Genomic DNA, 22,637 nt, shown 5'->3' on the forward strand with positions numbered 1-22,637 from the left:
AGATAGATCTATTAATGTATGGATTTAATGGGGGACACCCCATGATCAGAGCAACAAGAGAGTTTATTGGCTTTGGCAGCAAAGTTTACTGCAGAGAAAACAAGTAATATGGCTGAAGATTCTCATTAAACTGTTTTCCCCAAAATTAATAAACTAGGGCAATTTTTTCTTAAATTTACCATCCAATTGATATTCATCTGTGACCTTTTATAATTAGTGAGTTATCTGGCAACTTTTAATGGTAAACATGAAAATATTCACTCTTTACTGCTGGCTGCAAGATTCAGTCTGAAAATGCACACAAGATGGAGTGTGTGACCTTGAGATCATATCTCTTCATCTTTCCTTTCAGATCACAGAATGATCATAAGGTCTATATATTCATAGCCCATGATATCATTCCTTAGTTTAATGAAATGCTTACTAGTACAGTGTATATATAAGTGTTTCAGGCATCGCCACCAGAGACAAACCAGGTGTACTGTGAGGTAATCACCTGGTGTTTTCTTTTTTTAATGTACTTGGAGGTAGGAAATAGAATGTAAGTGATGCTCAAACAGAATATTATTTGCAAATTCATGTACAGTATATCAAGTGTTCTGAACTGTTTGAACTGCTCAACGTGCCTGATAGGCGTCTGCTTGGAAGCCTCGGTTCCTAATGGTGTCTGTGTTAAGGCCAATTCATGCCACACTTTTCTAAAACAAAATTGGTCCAAGTGGCACACAATCTGCCAGGTGGGTGACATTATAAAAACAACAGGAACAAAACCAGATACTGGTTTCCAAAAGAAGATGAAGAAGCAGTTGCCTTCAAAGTTAGTAAGCTAAAAGGTCTTAGGCAGAATGCAGACTGACAGGTGGCCCGGTGTATTCTCCATTGACTCATGAAGCGAAATATGTCAAAGTGTAGAAGGGATCCTTTTCAAACTAGGCAGTACTTCTACAGAAGAATAACTGAAGGAGGCTATTCCTCAGAATAGGTACCGTCTAGTTTGAAAATAATCCTCTCCACACACCCTGACATAGTCACTTTATGAGCTGATGGAGAATACACAGCAAAAACATGAGAGGTGTGGGATCAAGTGGAAAAAACCACCAGCACAACTAAAACCAGATACTATAGTATTAAATTACATGGAGTAGCATAGAATGGAGCCACGAGGAAAAGAGAAAACCACACCATTCCTGTAATGTTAGAATTGAGCTTTAATGAAGATAAATGACTTTGCTCAGGCATAAATCTAAATTGCTGAAGGAATGAGCCTGGGTGAGTCTTGAACTTGCCCCCCCCCCCACTCCCAGTCTGCCGCTGCCACAGGCGTGAAGAGTAGACTGGATATTTTTCGCTTCCTTTTTCAGCTAACTGGTGACTTGTTTTGTCTGAACTGAAAACTCTGGTTAGTGTTTCTATTTCACAACCTGAAGTTGGCTCATTTCCTGAAACCAGGAATGGGGAGCCAAATGTGGCCCTCCAACCCTGAGAATTCTCCCTACGCCACACCCTTCCCTGGCCCTGCTCCATGTTCTTGTAGGGCCTGGATGTACCCTCCAAGTGTGACAAGGCTTCTAGATTGACTATGTGGAGGAGAGACAGATGTGGGTGTAGAAAAGTCTGACTTTTACGCAGCTGGAATGTAGCCTCTCTCTGATTGGCTATCTAGACAGACGGGTGGGCGGAGCCAGCACTTTGGGAAGGAGAATAAAAGGAGCTGTTTCTGAGAGAGGATTCTGATGGGGTGATGGTCTAAGAGAGAGCAGGAGAGAGAGAAAGAGAGTTGGTCCTGGTCTGTGTGTGTAACATCCACCCTGGGCAAATATCTACAGCTAGAGAAAGGAGTCTCTGAGCTTAGAAAGGAAGACTGTGTTGAGTGTCTTGGGAGAGCATTCAGACAGGAGTTAACCAGAGGGCTGAGTTGGAGCCAAGAGAAGGAGAAGCTGTGAGGATACAGTCTCCTTGGGTCTCCTTCCAGTCAGGAGGAGAGAGATCTTCCAGAAAGAGAAGACTCCCAAACCAGGAAAAAAGGGGTGCGTGGGGATCCCCTGGGGCTGTTATACTGCCAGAGGTATCTCAGGAGTATGATTGATCAAAGGCTGGGAAACGGACAGAAAGTACCACCTCCGTGTTTAAGAACCAAAGTATTAAGCTGTAACACCTGCACAACAACTAAATTAAAGAACTGAAGTGAAAGAAGTGGAGATAAACTGAGCATTTACCATCTAGTCTAGAAACCTGTAACATCTAACTGAGGAGTAGTAACTGAATTAAGCAGCTGGCATTTAAAAGAAGCTGTGCATTTATTACCTTGTTTAGAAGCCAGTATCATCCACAAGATTAAGTATAATTATTAATAAGTTAACAGTTTCCTGAAAGAACATTATCTCCTGACACTTCGTTCTGTAAAATAAAACTTTCTTTATTGGTTCAACTCCTGCCTGAGTCTTCAAGGATATAAGTTTACCCTCACACATGGTGGCTATATTTAGAGCATACGTAGGTGGGATCTGCCACAATTGGTAGCCAGAGCAGTGGGATCTGCTACGCATGCCAATAAAATCTACTTTGGAAAATATTACAGCTCATCCAGTCAATAGACAATAAGACATACATGAACAACAACCTTGATTGTAAATCAAGTATGAGTTATGTTCATCACGACATAGCTTGAATTGAAATGTTTCATCTATGAAAACAGACACAGCTGTATTCTCTGCCACATTTGCCAGATCATTTGCAGCTGAGTTTGTTATAGCCCTTGGCCTTTTGTTATGTCATCGTTTTTCAATACTGTCACCACTGGATTAGAATTAATGGCATGATATTAATACTGGCCCATGTAAACAGATCACAGCAGTAGTGAAACACGCATGTGGCCACAGTACAGTGGTACCTCGGGTTACATACGCTTCAGGTTACAGACTCCGCTAACCCAGAAATAGTACCTCAGGTTAAGAATTTTGCTTCAGGATGAGAACAGAAATAGTGCTCCGTCGGCACAGCAGCAGCAGCAGGCCCCATTAGCTAAAGTGGTGCTTCAGGTTAAGAACAGTTTCAGGTTAAGAACGGACCTCCAGAACGAATTAAGTACTTAACACGAGGTACCACTGTACCAGGAGCAATGCAATGCATCTGTCCATTCCCAATACAGTGGTACCTCAGGTCACAGACTCCGCTAACCCAGACATAGTACCTCGGGTTAAGAACTTTACCTTAGGATGAGAACAGAAATCATGCAGCGGCAGTATGGCGGCAGCAGGAGGCCCCATTATCTGAAGTGGTACCTCAGGTTAAGTTTCAGGTTAAGAACAGACCTCCAGAACGAATTAAGTTAGTGACCAGAGGTACCACTGTTTTGTGGGGTCCTGCCACAGCTCACCTTATATACAAGGCTGTGTTTAAATATTAACCCCCAAATTTGGTATCCCCTCCAAACCGATGTCAAAGTTTTGTGCTAGGTAATACATTAAAATCACTAAAGGTCTCACATATCTTAATGATTATAGAAATGAATATTATTAAATAGCAAAATTATAAAATGCTTCTAGAAAAGGAAAACTACATCTAGAAAACTGTGCATGGCTTACATCTAGGCATTAACATTAAATGCGTTGGAAAGCCAAACTGTCACCCAAGCCATCCAATGTCCAAGGTGCCAGCTTGGATTCAGATGAAGTGGTTGGACCAAGTTAGCAAAAATCTAGCATACTCTTAAGGTCAAATTCCAAGGTGCTACCTTGCCTCCCCAAATCCCTCCACTGCTCCCCTGAACCACCAATCTCTGCCCCTCCCCACCCAGTTTCAGCACTTGGCTTTAGATTATGAATATTTGAGAACCCCAAACATTCACAATTTGAGATTATGAATATTTGAGAACCTTCTCCCCAAATGGCACTGCTCACCTTCCAAATATCTTACATGTAGGGACAGTTCTGCTCTCCAATATCACCAGATAGCTAGAGGGCGTTTCCAACCCTTTCCAGGAAAATGCTGGCAAACTGGGCACTCCATTCTAATGCAACCCACTTTGCTCCATATTCCTAAAGACTCCTCAAAATGGAAAAGGAACAGTCTTTGCTGTTGCAAGAAGTAGCAGCTACGGGTGAATCAGCTCTGCCTAAGGGTTTGCTGTTCCTAGCCTCCTTGAAGATGGTTCAAGAATCCATGCAGGCCAAGGAGCACTCCAGTTGGATACCCCAACCGGCCAGATAACCTCCTTGCTAGGCTTTGTGTGTGGCAACCCTGACTTACATGCATAGCAGGCAAAGTTTTGACTTCAATTAATAAGCTCCTAGCTTGACTTCAATTTCCCACCTCCGATTCCAGAACAAAAAACTAATTACTGCATGCCACCAGGGGAGCAGACACTACGAATTAAAACCTGCATCCTTTTGTCAAGCAAGACAAGGCAGAAGTTCCATGTAATGACAGATTAGAACTTTCCAACAGAACCTAAAACTATACAAAGGGAAAAGTTGGTGAGGAGGATGGGCTCTCTCAAAGTTGACAGGCAAAAGGGGAAAATGCAGGGAGGGAATAAAGAGAATGCTGGTGACAGAAGGTTGAATGAGCTCATGCAACCCCCTCACATTTTTTGGAATTTAGACTCTTTTGCCTGCCCAAGCAGCAATGTTACCCAGTTCCTGTCCAGTTCCCAATGAATTATTAATTCACTGGAATTAAATCATAATTCAATGAATGAATTATGTCACTAATAATGAAGTGTTTATAAACAGTTTGAGTCAAACGTATCATCCCGCCTGCACCGTAAGATGTGCTCCACAGGTTCTTCTGATGCGCCCACCCTCTTGGTCAGTTAAGGTGACTATGAGTGGGAAGACCCATGGCTATGGAACTCCCATGTTCTCTCTGGTTCTGGAATAGAATTGGAATCTAGAGTGAGAGGCTGGTAGAAGAAAAGAAAGCTCCTAGGTGAGAGCTGGAAGGCCTCACCACTTTCTGTGTGGGACATGGGTTGAGAACTACCCTTTGAGACCCTTTGTGTTCTCTTTTCGCTTTCCCTTTCTCTCTCTGTTTTGGTTTTTATCCAGATTAGTCTCTTTTATCTTATTGTATTATGAAAAAGCTTTAACAAAATCATATTTTAAAAAAGAGAAAAAATGTAACGTTAAGTTTTTATAATGTTTTAAATTTTGTGCTATTTTGTCTTCCGTTTTGAATCTAAGCCATTTTGGATGGAGGAGCCAAAATATTTTAAATAAAATAAATGCAAATAAATAAAGATGAGTCTCACTTGAACAAGGTTTATCAGCTTGAAAGAGGAAAAACAATAGGATTTGGAATGGTTTTTGTAAACTACTAAAGCTTTGACTTTGAAAGAAAATAAATTGACAGAGCTATCGTAAGTTAGGAGAGATCTTCAGTTATGAAGATCCAGCTCCAAGACTCCCAGGATAGCCACAAAGAAGCTGTTATCTTACTATTGCTGTTGCCTTTATGAAAAGTGGCAGAATGTCTGCATCAACTTCTCTGTCTTAAAACCTTATTACAAGGGACCACTTCAAATGAAAACTCTTATGAACTGTGCTCCGACAAAGACACAAGGCTGAATGACTTTTGGAGAGCTAATAAACTCCTTTACAAGGAAGTCAAGAAGTAATCCAAACTGGAACATCTGCAATTTTCTTTTTCCCCCTTGCCACATCCTCTTGACAATTATAGAACACAACAATTCATGCTCCCCAAAGAACAAAACAGCTGAGAACATACAGGCAAGAACTACTGATGCACAAAAAAGATTTCCCTTACTGGATATTTGCTGCTCACTGCATGAATGAAACAGGGTCATTCAGAAATCCAGGCAGTGCTCATTGCTCATGAAAACAGCCAGAGCCTCTAGCTCAAGCAGACTGACTAAGCTCTGAATATGTATTCATCTGTGAATTAGCCAACATGGGATATTATTATTCCTAAAAATAGTCAATATCAATGTGGAAACTCAAGTGACAGGAAGGTCATGCCAACCAATATGTGAAACATAATTTTAACCTTCCTTTCTTCTTGACTGCCAAATTATGTAGTTTCTAAAATTCAGGGTATATGGCTGAAAGACAGTGAATATTTCTAATGCAAGGTGGTCAAGACAGTGCCTGTAGCAAAGCACATTTATGGAACTACCAACACCATAGGATATTCAGGAGAAAGTGTAACATTTTTAATGTTTTAATAATATATTATATCTTGCCAATTTTATGTATTGCACTTATAGCCGGATCATTATAGTGGCTTACATGCAGCTCTCAAGCTATCACCCACCTGGGCCTTGACCTGCTCAGCTTTAAAAGTCATGAACTCTTGAACCATTCTCTAAGACAAGTTTCTTACTATAGGGCAGAACTTTCCAAGCTTTTCATGTTTGGTGACACATTTGTAGACATTCACCATTAAGCCCATTTCCCAACTACATTTGCTGAATTATGCAGAACAGGATGTTTTCTCTTAATATTTCAATACTAAATGAACATCAAGAAGAACTTGCAACCCCCGGCCACTTTCCCCAACAGTCGGTTATACAAGCAAGGTATTCAGAAGGGTCTGCCAAAAGCACTGTTTGGAAGCAAAAAAAGATACAGCCCTGGTTATTTCCTGCCTAGAAGCTAGAGCTGTCAACCACAAGACAACCTCCATAGTCTTCCTTTTCCACTGTAGTTTTTTTTTTTTTTTTAATGAAGAGCTTAGAATCATAGAATCATAGAGTTGGAAGAGACCACAAGGGCCATCGAGTCCAACCCCCTGCCAAGCAGGAAACACCATCAGAGCACTCCTGACATATGGTTGTCAAGCCTCTGCTTAAAGACCTCCAAAGAAGGAGACTCCACCACACTCCTTGGCAGCAAGTTCCACTGTCGAACAGCTCTTACTGTCAGGAAGTTCTTCCTAATGTTTAGGTGGAATCTTCTTTCTTGTAGTTTGGATCCATTGCTCCGTGTCCGCTTCTCTGGAGCAGCAGAAAACAACCTTGGAGGTGAAATGTTAACTATTTCTAAACAGACAGACTGAAACCAGCTCTCTGAATGTTCTAAGTCTTCTGAAGAGCAGAAACTTTTGGAGCAGCCTGGTTTCAGGGAAGCCCTGGACAGACTCCAAATCATTCTGAAGCAGCCCACTTAGATTCTGGATTTGGGCATTGTCTGAAGTGGAGACACGTGCCTATTGGGCCATTTGAATTAAACATTTTGCTCCCAACGTGAAATTAAGTTTCTCATCAGGTACAGAATGTGCATAATTAAGGGGAATGTATTTCTTGGTACTGCATAGCTTACATTTTGATACTGTTACAGCCAGCAGCATTACATATAGTGGTGCTTCTGAACAAAAACTCTACATATACCGTAATCTGTGATGTGAATTTACCGTGCTGCTCTTCAATATCAAACACAATATTGGCTTTCTCTCTTTCATAAACCACACCACAATATAAACATACTGCAAAGCCATCGCAAAAATGTCAGCACACATGTGAAAAGCGCAATAAATTCTAACCTCTAGAGAATGACTTTCTTTACAAAAGAGAGTAAGAGAGTTAATGAAAACTTGCGTTGGTGTTTTTTTAAAACACACACACACACACACGTAGCTCAGCAGCACTACGACAAGAAATGTACCAAGCATAAGACTACTGATTTGGAGGTCTAAAAGGAGGGACAAGCAAATCCTGGTGCCTCTGCTTTGGGAATATTCTGAAAAGTGGATCAATATGCTAAATGTCTGAAAATGTAATTCGGACTCAGTCTCAACTGGGCTCCCATGAATCAGCATATGCTTACTACTTTTAGTGTTTGACGTTTCACTGTGTTTTTTATATTCTGTTGGGAGCCACCCAGAGTGGCTGGGACAACCCAGTCAGATGGGTGGGTTATAAGTAATAAATTGTTGTTGTGGTGGTGAGGGAAATTCCTGCCTCAGGGAACAAAAGGGTGGAACTTCCAGGGAACTCCTGAAGAGCTGAGAGTGTCTACTAGCAGTTCCTAATACAGTGGTACCTCAGGTTAAGAACTTAATTCGTTCTGGAGGTCCGTTCTTAACCTGAAACTGTTCTTAACCTGAGGTACCACTTTAGCTAATGGGGCCTCCTGCTGCTGCCACACAATTTCTGTTCTCATCCTGAAGCAAAGTTCTTAACCTGAAACACTATTTCTGGGTTAGCGGAGTCTGTAACCTGAAGCGACTGTAACCTGAAGCATCTGTAACCCGAGGTACCACTCTAAGGTTAATTGCTATGCTAGATTGCAAAATCTCAGTCTAGGACACCAAATTGTTTGGTTAACACCACATGGTAGCAGCACAACCTGCCTCTAAAAAGGGGGGCGGGGAGCAAGAGATACTAGATTCCACCAAGAACAGCAAAGGAACACAGTGCAAGAGTGTTAGAAGGCAACAATTAGATGTCTATAGCAGCAGCTCTCATTTCAATTTCTTAGACTCAGTGCACACACGAAGTAGCACAAGACCCTGCAACTGCATTCAGACCATGAATCGGAAGCCTTCCTGGTTATGGTCACCACCAAGTAATCATGTGAAGATTCCTAAAAATGTTCACCCAGCTATTCAACACTGAGGAAAAGTTATTCCCCACCCTCTTAAAGGTTAGTGCTACAGTGGAGACTGGCTTCAACATCAAAAGCCTGGGTAAATAAAAATGGCTCAGCCTGGCACCTAAAACCTGACAATGGTGGCACAAGGTGTGTTTCACAGACAGGGAGCTACCACTGAAAAGCTCATTCTTATGCAGCAGACCTCCCCCACTCCCCTGGCACACAGAGAAGGTCCTTTGATGAAGACAGCAGGATCAGGGCTGGTTCATGTCAGAAGCAGTGGTCCTTCAGGTACTGAGATCCTGAGTCACATGTATTATTATTTTTATATAATAAAATATATGTTGAGCCTTGATGAGGCTGTTATACTGCAGGTCCTTGAGGCACAAGATCCTGCTGTGCTGCTAAGGCTGCAAACAGCCTTAACACAGTATCATATTTTTATACTACATTAGAGTCAGCATCAAATACTCCTCATTTACACACATGTGACATAACTGTAGCCCATTTGGCCTTAATATTAGATTAGTCAAGTGATTTTTATAATTGTAGGAAGGTTAAATATCGTGGCAAACCACAAATGAGGGGGGAATGTCATTATTATTTATTAATCATTAAATTTGCATACCACCCTTGATCTGAAGTTCTCATGGTGATTTGTAGCATAAATAACATCAATTGATTGAAACACAGAGGTAGAAAGTTAACAAGAAAAGGAACAGAAACAGCCAAGCTGTTGATTAATATGTTTCAGCCATGAAAAGGGAACAAATAATGAAATGAAGTGCAATAAAAGCCTTAATGCAAAACACACACATAGAGGCTTAATTCAAGTTGAATGACTGCATTAGTATAAAGAAAGATTATTTTTCAAATTTAGGCTGCAGGAGAATGGTTACAGCTGATTACTTTCAGTCATTCTTCAGCGCTCTCTCATTAGTAATGACATGTAAGGCAGACTGAAAGAAAGTCATCATTTCTCAGATGACCAGAAGTTTGTTGCAAGAATAGAAATGATACCATAATACATATACCCTTCCTTATATACTGGGTCAGAGCATAGAAAGAACTAAGCAGTTTAGACCTATTTCAACTTGTTTTGTGCATTGGCCTTTCCTTGCTCTGACACATAACAGCACAAAGGATCAACGTGGGGTTCTTTCAAAGGTGGACTCATACCAGTCTTGGTATTGCTCTCCCTCCCTCCTTCTCAAATTCACAGATAACTAGCAGTAGTCCACTCAATAAACTCCCCAGGCAAACCTTCATCAGTCATGATAAATAACGATTGGGCAGATTGAGGATGAACAATCCCAAGCACATTTGTCTGCCTCGTCTAGTGTCAATAGCTGAAGTTCATCGGATGTAGCAAGATTAAGAGGGTCTGGACCACTGAGGATTTGTTATCCTAATTTAGCACCCCAAATCAGTACGGTTGTGAGGAATTTTACCTACAAAGCACTTCCTAAAATGGCCACAGTATTTTTCCAATTTGGGGGCAGGGGAGTCAAAAACCCAAAACTATGAGGATAAGGCTAAAGCAGTTATTTCACCACTCAGAGAGCTCTGCGGAAGGAAAAGCCTGCATGGCTACGATGATGATGCAGAGGAATAATCTCTGCCACCACTGACATAGGCCTTCAATCACACTCTGCGTCATGTTTGGTCAAATTCATTATAGGGCTTCTTCCACTTGCCCTCTGGCCCTCGTTCCCAGACCTGCCTTACCAGCCAAGCCTAACATACCAAGAAGGAATTTTCACTCAGCTGCAAAAGGTACTCTAGGAGCTTCTGTGTCTACACCCAAATTGTCTTCTGTAGAGACTCAGCCCACTATTGAATATAGCAGACCCACTGCATGGTACGCCAATAAAATGAATTTCTACAATTTACCCCAAGCTATCTTGCAATGGTCTTGTGTGAGGGAAACTTCAATTCGGGAGTGTCAGGCAGGAGTTGAGCAAACAAGAAAACTTTTATTTACAAAAAGAGGTTGGTGAAACAAAGTTGGGTCAGGAGATGCGTTCTTTCAGTAGAAGTTAACTTATTACTTAAACTAAATATAAAGATGTCAAAGCTTTTTTTAAACTTCACTTGCTAAAAATCAGCCAGTATGCTTCAGGTAGATGTCCAGGTTTCTAGAATAGGTGGTAAAATGCTTAACCTGGTTTCTGTTACTTCACTCTCATTCCTTTACTTAGTTGTGTCAGGTGTGACAGTTAAATACTTTCGACACAGCACAGCTTCCTTCGCAGCTTAATACTTTGGTTCATGAGCGAGGGGCACTTTCTATCAGTTACCCACTCTCTTAACAATCCCACTCCTGAGGTACAGTGGTACCTCAGGTTAAGTACTTAATTCGTTCCGGAGGTCTGTACTTAACCTGAAACTGTTCTTAACCTGAAGCACCACTTTAGCTAATGGGGCCTCCTGTTGCTGCCGCTCTGCCAGAGCACGATTTCTGTTCTCATCCTGAAGCAAAGTTCTTAACCTGAAGCACTATTTCTGGGTTAGCGGAGTCTGTAACCTGAAGCGTATGTAACCTGAAGTGTATGTAACCCGAGGTACCACTGTATTTGAATTAGTATAACAGACCCAGGGAGTCTGTCTTCCCACAGGTTCTCCCTCTCCTGGCTCAGACGCAGCCCTCCAGGTAACTCTGGTCTGTCCACTTTCCCTAGACACTCAGCCTGATCTTCCTATCTAAGCTGTAAGGCTCTTTCCTCTTTCTATAGTCTCCTCAGAGCAGATGTTCAACTCAAATCAGAACCAATTCTCCCTCAGACAAACCCTATCCTAATCCCTATCTCTCATCTCAAACCAAGCCCTATCTCCCAAACTAAACCCTACCCTAATCCCTATCTAAAAACTGTCACAGAAACTGCTACTTTTATTCCCCCTCCCGAAACTCCCCCCCAAACAATCCTCTAAGGCCCAGCATGTAGATCAATCAACCTGCAGAGGTAATCCATCCTAATACATCCACTACCCTTGTGGAAATGAGGAGAAACATTTTTTTAAAAAAGATCTCTTGCACCAAAAGCATTCCAGGTGTTCATCAAAAGATTTCAGGGTGGTGTACAAAACAAACTAATCCGCTTAACATATAAATTGAACTTAAAACCAACCAACAAACACACAAGATACAAATAAAAAGCCCCAAACTGCAGGGGGTGGGGGGACAGAATAGGCATGGCTTCTCACAAAGCTTTTGGAGTTCTTTGAGAATGTCAACAAGCATATAGACAGACAACATGAACTTCCAACTTCCAAAAAACTTTTGATAAAATAACTCTGTATTTTAAAAAATCTTAAACTTAGTAGTCATGGTATAAGACAAGATGTTAAACTATGAAATTTACTCTTACAGGAAGCACTGATGGGCACCAATTTGGATGGCTTTAGAAGAGGTTTAGGCACATTCATGTTGGCTAATAATGATGATGATGATATGATGATGATGATGATGATGATGATGATGATGATAATGCTGTCAATGGCTGCTAGCCACAAGGACTATGTTCCACCTGCAGAGTGAGAGGCAGTTTGCCTTAGAATACCATTTGCTGGGAATTAGAAGTGCAAGAGTGCTGCTATACTCAGGTAGGCATCCGGCTGAGCACTGTGAAAGCAGGATACTGGACTACCTGAGGCTTTGGTCTGATCCGGCAGGACAAAGTTTCAAAAAGCAGCTAAAATCCAAAATGCCTTGGTCAATTCCAGAAGGGCCTCCATGGAGGAGCAAGTTTCGAAATATCAGGGCAGCAACACAGAAAAGGCCTGCTATTAAGAGGGTGCTTGGAGCAGGGCTTCTGCAGAAGCTCTTAAGACACAAGACAGGCTGGTATGAGAAGACACACTTCCCTCGGGTATTTGGGCCCCAAGCCATCTAGAGCTTTAACTGTCAAGCACCGGCACCTAAAGCTGTGCTCAGAATCAAACAGGCAGACAAAACAGATCTTTCAAAAGATGTATAATATCAAGTCAAGCTATATCCATCAAAATTATAGCAGCTGAACTTTCCACCCACTGGAGCTGCCCCACAAAAAACACATTATAGTAATCCAACTGAGAGAGGTTAACCGGAGTATGCATCAATGTAGGAACAGTCACACCTGGCTAAAGGCACTCCAGGCCACTAAGACTATTTGCTGGATCAAGGAATTGTTCTGTCCTAGGCAGAATGCAAGAGCTGGGTTCTAACCAAAATGGCAACACGTGCCAACCACAGAATCCAGAAAGACAGAGGGTCACAAACCACTAATCCTGCTTCAGTATCTTGTAACAAAGTCAATCAAGCAGAGATCAGATTTCAGCAGAGTAAGGTCAAACAAGTCAAGGCTGGACTCCAATGAGTCCAGAGGACACCCCAGAGGACAGGATCACACTTCAAAACGACCTTGACAGATTAGAGAACTGGGCCAAAACAAACAAGATGAATTTTAACAGGGAGAAATGTAAAGTATTGCACTTGGGCAAAAAAAATGAGAGGCACAAATACAAGAAGGGTGACACCTGGCTTGAGAGCAGTACATGTGAAAAGGATCTAGGAGTCTTGGTTGACCACAAACTTGACATGAGCCAACAGCGTGACGCGGCAGCTAAAGAAGCCAATGGAATTCTGGGCTGCATCAATAGGAGTATAGCATCTAGATCAAGGGAAGTAATAGTGCCACTGTATTCTGCTCTGGTCAGACCTCACCTGGAGTACTGTGTCCAGTTCTGGGCACCACAGTTCAAGAAGGACACTGACAAACTGGAACGTGTCCAGAGGAGGGCAACCAAAATGGTCAAAGGCCTGGAAACGATGCCTTATGAGGAACGGCTAAGGGAGCTGGGCATGTTTAGCCTGGAGAAGAGGAGGTTAAGGGGTGATATGATAGCCATATTCAAATATATAAAAGGATGTCACATAGAGGAGGGAGAAAGGTTGTTTTCTGCTGCTCCAGAGAAGCGGACACGGAGCAATGTATCCAAACTACAAGAAAGAAGATTCCACCTAAACATTAGGAAGAACTTCCTGACAGTAAGAGCTGTTCAACAGTGGAATTTGCTGCCAAGGAGTGTGGTGGAGTCTCCTTCTTTGGAGGTCTTTAAGCAGAGGCTTGACAACCATATGTCAGGAGTGCTCTGATGGTGTTTCCTGCTTGGCAGGGGGTTGGACTCGATGGCCCTTGTGGTCTCTTCCAACTCTATGATTCTATGATTCTATGATTCTATGAGTATGGTCAGACAAAGCCAAGATCAGATCCTACTGAGGTCAACCAAGCCAAGCAAAGGTCAAAAGACCCAGACAAGCAAAATTGGGCAAAACAGTGCCCTGGATAGCTCCAAGTGACTTGCCAGTCAGAGAAGACAGAAGAATATTACCCTCAAGCACTGAGCTGCATGTAGACTTCCAGGTGCGATTCCTCTGAGCCACTAGCCCCATCCCTAACAAGTGGAACCTCTACTTTGAAAGGGACCCAGCCTGTTTTAGGTGCAGCTGACTTTGGCCATGTGGGAGAGACCAGCATTTAGCTGTGAATTCTGAGAGGGAGTCTGAGAAAGCCAATGTGAACTCTTCAGGCTGGAGAAGCACAGGCATCTATTGCTGGAACTCCAAAGAAGGCAGGGACATCACAGACAAATCTGCTTTCTGACCAAAGTTATCCTCTCCATGGTCTTTTCCCACATTAATGGAGAGTTGGAAACTGTGTTATGATAGAAGTACCCTGAAAATGTATAGCTGCTCTTTTGGGAGAACAGAGAAGGAGGAACTTCAATTTCATAGACCCAGAAACCGACTACTTCCACCTTCAAGTATTCAGCTTCAGTTAATAAGCTCTTAGGCAGTCCATTGTTGAGTCTAGACACTGATTTCAGCATCAGTGGAGTCTCATCTGGCTTAGATGATAGCAAAAAATAGAGTTGAGTGTCATCAGCATACTCCAGATCACCTTACTCCAGATTCTTGAATGCAGTAGAGTTGTTCGGGTTTTGAACAGAAGCCCCCATTCCTACAAAAAAGACTCACTGCTGGCTTCATAGGAAAGGTTCAGTAGGTTTTTGTTCAGTACAAGAAACACCCATCCAGTGGCACCTTTGTTGAACTAGACATGCATTCATATGACTGGCAGCAAAATGAGCCAAAAAGCACTGAGAGTGATGGCCCAGCTCGGATAACAACCATACAGAGCACCTGTTTGCACACCCAATGCCTGATTGAGGTATGGACAGGGATGCGGAATTCTGCTTTTACACAGGTATGGCCTTAGCTGGATTGGACTGCATATCCTAATACAGGGGTTTTCTTGAGGGGGGGGGGAGCATCTGTAGTTCCTTGTATTTCCAACACAAATGCTGAACACACTGTGCGGAAGGGAGCGAGGGGCCACATAATTCTGTGGCTGTATGGTGTCCCTGTTGTTGTTGCCAATAGCGATATCACATTTAGATTAAAAACATCAATAACATTTACACTGTAGAAAGGGATTATAGCAAATCAGATACAACAGATGGCTTTCTTGATTGCATTTGCTTTGTTTCTAATAACCAGGCAATTTAATTTAGGCAGCATCTAACCTGTCTCTGGCTTTCATACAGATTTAAAAACCAACACTGACTCAGTGTTTCCAACACAAGATAGAACTTGTTGGACAGAGTCACAGCAAGGCAATTTGGAAATACTTTCATCTTTAAAATTTAATCAGAAGTGTGTAATCTTCTACGTAAAGATCACAGGAAATTTGTTACACAACATTACAGAGTGAAGTGGTAGCCTCCCATAGCGGTTCTTTATTTTAATAAAAGTTTGTGGGAAATTACATGCAATTGCATGCAATTTGCAATTCAGCACTAGAATTTGTTCTTGATTTTGCCTAAGGCTTCAGCAAATTGCCAGAGGAATTTGAAAGACAAAAGGGTGGGGATTTTTTGTTTTTTGTTTTTTTAGAAGTGGAAGTTAGCAGGGAAAGATGAGAGGCATTATGAAATTCAGATTTAATACCTTCCTGGATATTTTGGAAAGCATTGGAAATTAAGAGACTAATTGCTGAAAAATGACTAGAAAAACATTTCTACATTGCAGTAATGATGTTACATTTGCCTTAAAGAGCCATCTCACATGTTACACTGGAGTGTAGCCAGGGGGCAGTTGCCAATCTAACCTCTAAACCGTCCTTTCTCAACCTTGGGTCCCCTGATATTGCTGGCGGGGGGGGGGGGGGGCAACAAAGCAGCTGGCAATATTAGATGAGCCATGATTAAAAATTCAATGTCATAAACTCCCATCATCCCTAACTAGCAGGACCAGTGGTCAGGGGTGATGAGAGTTGTAGTCCAACATCTGGAGACCCAAAATTGAGAAAGGCTGCAGTCTCAATAATGTCACGTACACCATACACATTTCCAAACAGGTGTTTGCACGTTTGCACATTTTAGGCATACAACGACATTTTAAGGAGCTAACTTATGAAGCAGCCCAAAGCGAATAAGCAAGTGATTTAAGAACCTTGCCACACAGGCAAGCAAGGTTTGGACTAATAAAGAATTCTGTTCCCCTAGAACAAGGGGAGCTGTTTATTTCTGCTCATCTTCCATCCCCTTTAGCAGCTAATTTTCTCTAGGGGCTGGTAGGGGGAGGAGTAGGGAAAATTAGGTGTTAAAGGAGAGGGAAGATAAGTGGGAATAAACAACTCTGACTGCCTCTGGAAAAGCTTTCAGAATTCTCAGTGGAGTCTGGCTTGCACACGGCTATTTTGGATGAGATGAGAGTAATGTGGAGCCAGACTCTGATACGTTCAGTCAAGACGACCCTATTTATCACTCATCAGAAAAGCAGAAAGACTAAATAACAGCAACTGCTCCATCTCATAACAGGTTTGTACAACGATGGAGGTGTGCATGAGAGAGAAAAAGATTTGGAGTTTTTATTTTTTTTATAAAAAGTCTGCAGACGACAATTCAACAGACTCCTATACCTCTGTTTTAATGATATAATAGTTTGGGGCATGACCTACACTCTTGCTGTGTTGATAAGAGCAAGGCCATCTGAAAGAGCCCTGGGAGAACCTCAGCTATACCAGGAAACCCAACTCCTCCAGGGTCCGATTACTTACTTCATTTATTGAATTGCTATTCCACCTTTTCTCCAAAGAGTTCAAGGTGGGGAACGTGGCTCTCTTCCTCCCCATTTCATCCTCACAGCAACCCTGTGAGGTAGGCTAGGCTGCGAGACGGACAGGCCCAAGGTCACTCAAGGACTTTCATAGCTCTCATGCCATATCAACCTAACCAGCCCCTGCGATCATCATCTGATCTTCATGTGCCCCCTCCATGAGAGGTCTGGAGTGTGGCAGCATGAGAACGGGCCTTTTCTGTGGTGGCTCCCCACTTGTGGAAGGGCCCCCCCAGGGAGGCTCACCTGGCACCTTTTCTTCCGGGCCTTGGCTAATTAAACAATCTATGGCCATTTAAACGGTGTGTGTGTGTATGTGTGTGTCTTTGTGCTTTACAGTGGTACCTCGGGTTACGAACTTAATTAGTTCCAGAGGTCCGTTCTTAACCTGAAACTGTTCTTAACCTGAAGCGCCACTTTAGCTAATGGGGCCTCCCGCTACCGTGCAATTTCTGTTCTCACCCTGAGGTAAAGTTCTTAACCCGAGGTACTACTTCCAGGTTAGAGGAGTCTGTAACCTGAAGCATCTGTAACCTGTAGCGTCTGTAACCCGAGGTATCACTGTACTATGGTGTATATTTTTCCTTTTCTATATTGCAAACTGTTTTGTGATTCTTGGATGAAGGGCAGCATAGAAATTTTATAAATAATATGTTTAAAAATAGCTGAGCAGCAATATGAGCATCCCAGTTGAAACTCTAACCACACCCCACACTGGCACAGCTATGACACCCAGGAAGTGGCAGAACCAGAACTTCCAGCAGCATTGGCCATCTTTGCAGGCCAACTTGAGAGCCCTTTCCAGTGAATTCATTAGGACAATTATGAGTGTACGCTCTTATAAATAAACATATTTTGTTTGCACAGTTCTTTTATCAACCGTTAAATTGGAGAATGCTGATGAAAAAGAACTGTTCGAGTGGGCTTTGCTTGTGATAAGGAAGGGGATTTGATGAATAATCAGGATTTCCCCCTCCCTTTTAAATTATGGTTTATTTCATGCACCTACCACCCTGATTGAAATGTATTGAACCTGTTTTAAATATTTCTTTTATATATAAAAAAGTTTGGAAAGCATTGTTTATTTATATGCCACCCTTCAATAATAAAACATTTCTGAGTGCTTTACAAATAAATCAATAAATTATAGAATAAAATGCACAGCAAGCGTAACTATTTTTTAACATAAAGACGCCTAACAGCTAAAAGCAATGTAACATAGCAGAGATAAAATTAAGAGCTAGAAGGCCTGAGAATACGTCTTCACGCGGTGAGCCTTCCTGGAGTGCCTTCTGAAGAGACCTCGAGGAGGGTGTCCAAGGATGATCTCTGTGAGCAGGAAAAGCTCACCAATCATCACTTGAACATTTGGCTTCCCCTCCCCTATTGCAATTTGGGGGGGGAGGGCATTTATTCTTCCTCCAAAAGGGGGTGGAAGGAAAGCAAATGCAGTAAGGCAGGGATACCCAATTGGATACCCTCCAGAGATTGTTGGGCTCTCCCTCTCAACAGACCCAACCTGCATGCTAAAGGTCAGGGATCCTAGATAGCTGCTCTATATCGCGCCAAGCCATTAGTCCATCTAGCCCGGCACTGACTACATTACTACATTAACTGGCAGCAGATCTCCAGTATTTCTGGCAAGGGTCCTACCAGCCCTATCTGGTGATGCCAGGGACTGAACTTGGGACCTTCTGCTTAAGAAGCCGCTGTTGTACCACTTGCATGTTCCTCCTCTTTCCTGGGCCAGAGAAGGCTGGAGGCAATCGTTTTAGGTTTCAAACCAAATTCTGATCCTGTTGACTTCTGGCATGTTTAAACTATGGTTTGAGAACAAGCCAGGATCTGAAGCCATGGTTTGATTCTGGCTTGTTCTCACTAACTTTAGTTGAAACAGACGATAGGGCTCAGAGCTCAGATGTCATGGTGAACCATGGTGAGTTTTTTAAAGTGGAAGCTTTCAATCTCCTCCTTTGATGTGGGGAGAGTCAGAGTGTTTGAGCCTGAGGTTCATATATACGGAGGTAAGCCATAGTTTCCTGTTTGAAATGGGCCAATGCAAGATGCTAGCAAAGATCAGCACTTTATTAGTAACTTGCATAATCCTGTACGGATTCATTGCATTTTGGATCTCATTTGAGAGGATGAATGAGCTTTGAGGGAAGATTACAGAATGCCCCCAAGGCATTTTCGAAGTAATACATTATGTTTGTGGTATTGACAGTTCTAGTTCAGTTGGACAAATGGGTCTTTCCTCTTGCAACACCAGCAAAAAAAGAAAGGAAAGGAAAAAGATTTAGTGGGGAGAGAAGGGGGAGGGGTGGGAACTACTCTGCTTCTCAAGAGTGCTGCAGGTGCCAGTGCCGAATACTTGCTGCACAGAGTATGGTCATTTCCCAAAGCTAGTTTATAACACAAGTTTTTTTAAAAAGAATTACACCACACTGGAAACAGAAATATTTAGATATGCCATCTCCTGCCATAAATGAGAGGCTCACTGCAGACAATCTGAATGGAACACAGTTTGGAAAGTCTGCCTTAGAGACTGTGTTTGCATTGTGGCACCTGTTTTACTGGCCTCTTCCTATTCCTTTGCAGAAGACTTATACAAAACCAGCAAAAGCTCCTGATGTGACACATAATGGGAAAGGTAAAGGAACCCCTGACAGTTAAGTCCAGTCGCAAACGACTCTGGGGTTGCGGTGCTCATCTCGCTTTACTGGCCAAGGGAGACGGCGTTTGTCTGCTCCACAGACAGTTTTTCCGGGTCATGTGGCCAGCAGGACTAAGCTGCTTCTGGCGAAACCAGAGCAGCGCATGGAAACGTGCTTACCTTCCCGCCGGGGCGGTACCTATATATCTACTTGCACTGGTGTGCTTTCGAACTGCTAGGTTGGCAGGAGCTTGGACTGAATGGGAGCTCACCCCGTTGTGGGGATTCGAACTGCCGACCTTTTGATCGGCAAGCCCAAGGCTCAGTGGTTTAGACTACAGCGCCACCTGTGTCCCTATAATGGGAAAATATTCACCTAAAAATGTCTATATGCCAAGGGTGCTATTAAGGAAATAATGAAAGAAGCAGCTTCTAAGCCAGGTGCGCATGAAAAGTGTGTTTTATTTGGCCCAGCACCTTTTCAGGGAAGAATGGAGCACTATGAAAAATGAAATTCTATATATGCATCTGAATAATTTCAGTGAAAGAACTTTAAAAAACAAGAACAACCTACACACCTCAAATCATTGTGATTCTAAACATCAAGAAACCTATAGAATGGAACAAACTTCAAAGAAAAAAATAGTATTAACAAGAACATTCAAAACATTTACATCCAGAAGTTGGTCCTTCTATTTGCAGTAGTGTTTACGCCCCGGTAAATGTGCATACGATTGCAACCTAAACTAGAATGTACAGGGCAATCCTAAACATGTCTACTTAGAAGGCAGAATTCAATGGCACCTACTCTTGCGTAAGTGGGGTTAGGATTGCAGCCTTTGCTCTGTGTTTAAGTCATTTGTAAACCATTTTTAGATTACATTTGTTACATAATGTGGGTTTATTTTATCTCTAAAATTATTCAAGTGGACATTTGCAAAAGAGTAGTGCTCCTGATGGAGAAGAGTCTTTGGGTCCTAATGAACTAGAGATTCCTGGAGTACTTTGGAGGACAAGACTTTTTGTCAGTTGTGTACATCGTGCCTTCTCTCTTGCAGGCTGCTATGAAAACACAAAAAGAGCTAGAAAAAGAGATGCTATGCCTAAATTCCATATCAAATCTTTCCTTAATTAGCATGCATTTTCCCAGGAAAAGCCAGCTGAGATGTTCACAGGCTCCAGGTGATAATTTATTACCCATCCCTCTGGCCCCTGGCCATGTCCAGGGCTTCACTCACTACTTAATTAGCTAATGAAACTTTCCTGCTAGCTGACCAAAGCACACCTGGGGCTTAAGGTGGGGACATCACATAACAGAAAGGTGTGCAAATGAATAAGGTGGCATGGCCAACCAACAACCCCCTCCCCCGATAAACAACCACAGACACACCACACTAGCAGGATTTAAAGCATTTTTCTTCCAGGCTTTGCAAGAAGGAAGACTTTTCTTTTGCTCCTACCTGAACGCCAAATATCTTTTGTAATGTAAATTAACATTTTAATTGCTTTTATATCGGAATGCAATTATGTTCTGAAAAGTAATTCTGTGCAAACAACAAGCCTTTATGCTCACTTGTCTAATGATTTCATTAGCAAATTTGTTCCATTTAGAAACCAAAAGATATATTTTCTTCAGTGCCATTACTTTAAGCTTCACTAAAGCCTGCAACTCTCAAGCCACTCAAGGACAATAAACTTAGACTGTTTTGGAGTGGAAAGAGGTTGACTGCCGGACAAACCACAAACATTTTATATTCATGCAAAGTGGTTGTCTAAGAGCATTTTCACAGATCACTTGCAAATGTATGAATGTTCTATGAACATGCATGACCAAAAGCAGAAGGGAGTACTTTTTTAAAAATTATTTTAAATACAAGCCAAGGAAGAGTTTGCATGAGACTCACCTATGTCATGCCATAATCTCTTCCCACAATAAAGCAACGAAACTTTCATAGTCCAGGTTCACACATGAAACTACAGCATGGCTAAGATCAGAAAGACAACAACAAACCATGGCTTATTTTTCCAAGAAAGATGCTGGGCCAGGTCTGCATATACTGCTAAATCATTTATAAATGAAGATTTTTTTAAATAAACGAAAGAAAACCATGGTATAATGTTACATCTGAATCAGGCCATTTACCAGAAAAGAAATGGGTGGGATTGGGGGGAGGGTGTCTTCAGAGCCACAGTACACCATCAACAACAAAGGTGTGTGGGCAGGCAAGCTATGAAATCTGTTCAGCAGCAAGGAACTTTTTTGAACTTAGATGGATGTTTAGTTTAACTTGCATCAGTCCTCCGATTATTGCAACTATAGTCACAGACTCAAGGGGTCCAAAAGAGATTTGCACGTGAAAGTGCTAGAAATGAGTTGTCAAGTACACCAATCTCAGTTCACTATGCATCCACTCAGTCCCATTCTGAACTCTCCACTGTGGTTTGGTAAGCCATGTTGCAGAAATTCAAGCCTCACAGTTCACCCCGGGAACTGACATATTGCCTTCACTGCATGTTTGCATGAACTTGAGTTTACTGGAAGAGTAATTTTCAAACCCAAGGCCTACTGCTCTCATTTATTAATAGGGATGAGGAAGGAATACCGCAAACTTTAATGTAGACCCAACTGATCCTATCTGGGCAGATCATGACCAGGATAGGATAGGAGTTCTGAATCCACAGTCAAGTGGATTTCCTTATGATGGAGTCTCAGGGCTGCACTTTTTGTTTCTAAATTTCCTTTTTAAAATCTCCAGGGAAGTCTTCTAGCTACCCAGGTGGTTTCTTGAAGCCATGTGTTTTGAACAGAGCAGAGGAGCAAGTCACCCCAGAAGCAATGGGACTTGGCAATGTTCTGCAACTGTCAGAGGAAACCGTACCGCAAAAACACAGCTGCCTCCATGTAAACACTGGATCCACATGGAAATGGGATGGAGCAGACTTAGTCCCACCCTCTTGTAGAACTGGACTGGACATGAACGGTTTTTACACTTAAGTACACTGGACACGGGTGGCCCTGTGGGTAAAACCTCAGCGCCTAGCACTTGCCGATCGTCAGGTCGGTGGTTCGAATCCCCGCGGCGGGGTGCGCTCCCGCTGCTTGGTCCCAGCGCCTGCCAACCTAGCAGTTCGAAAGCACTCTTAAGTGCAAGTAGATAAATAGGGACCGCTTTATAGCGGGAAGGTAAACGGCGTTTCCGTGTGCTGCGCTGGCTCGCCAGATGCAGCTTGTCACGCTGGCCACGTGACCCGGAAGTGTCTGCGGACAGCGCTG

General features: G+C 42.5%; 1 protein-coding gene across 16 annotated transcripts in view; it reads right to left on the reverse strand.

The window, feature by feature from the left end:
• SHISAL1 (shisa like 1) overlaps nucleotides 1-22,637 on the reverse strand; it is a 177,928-nt gene that overhangs the window by 56,094 nt on the left and 99,197 nt on the right. For 2 of the 16 annotated variants that reach the window (XM_083616042.1, XM_083616032.1), the window contains exon 1: nucleotides 4,764-4,857. The exons of 11 other annotated variants lie outside the window; for them this stretch is intronic. The gene's annotated coding sequence lies outside the window, so the exon portion shown is untranslated. Of the gene's footprint in view, nucleotides 1-4,763; nucleotides 4,858-21,267; nucleotides 21,291-22,637 lie in introns of those variants that run through there. 3 more of the 16 variants (XM_083616037.1, XM_083616041.1, XM_083616045.1) reach the window with 3 other exon arrangements.

This window comes from Podarcis filfolensis, assembly GCF_964270895.1.
Source record: "Podarcis filfolensis genome assembly, chromosome: 5".
NCBI lineage: Eukaryota > Metazoa > Chordata > Lepidosauria > Squamata > Lacertidae > Podarcis > Podarcis filfolensis.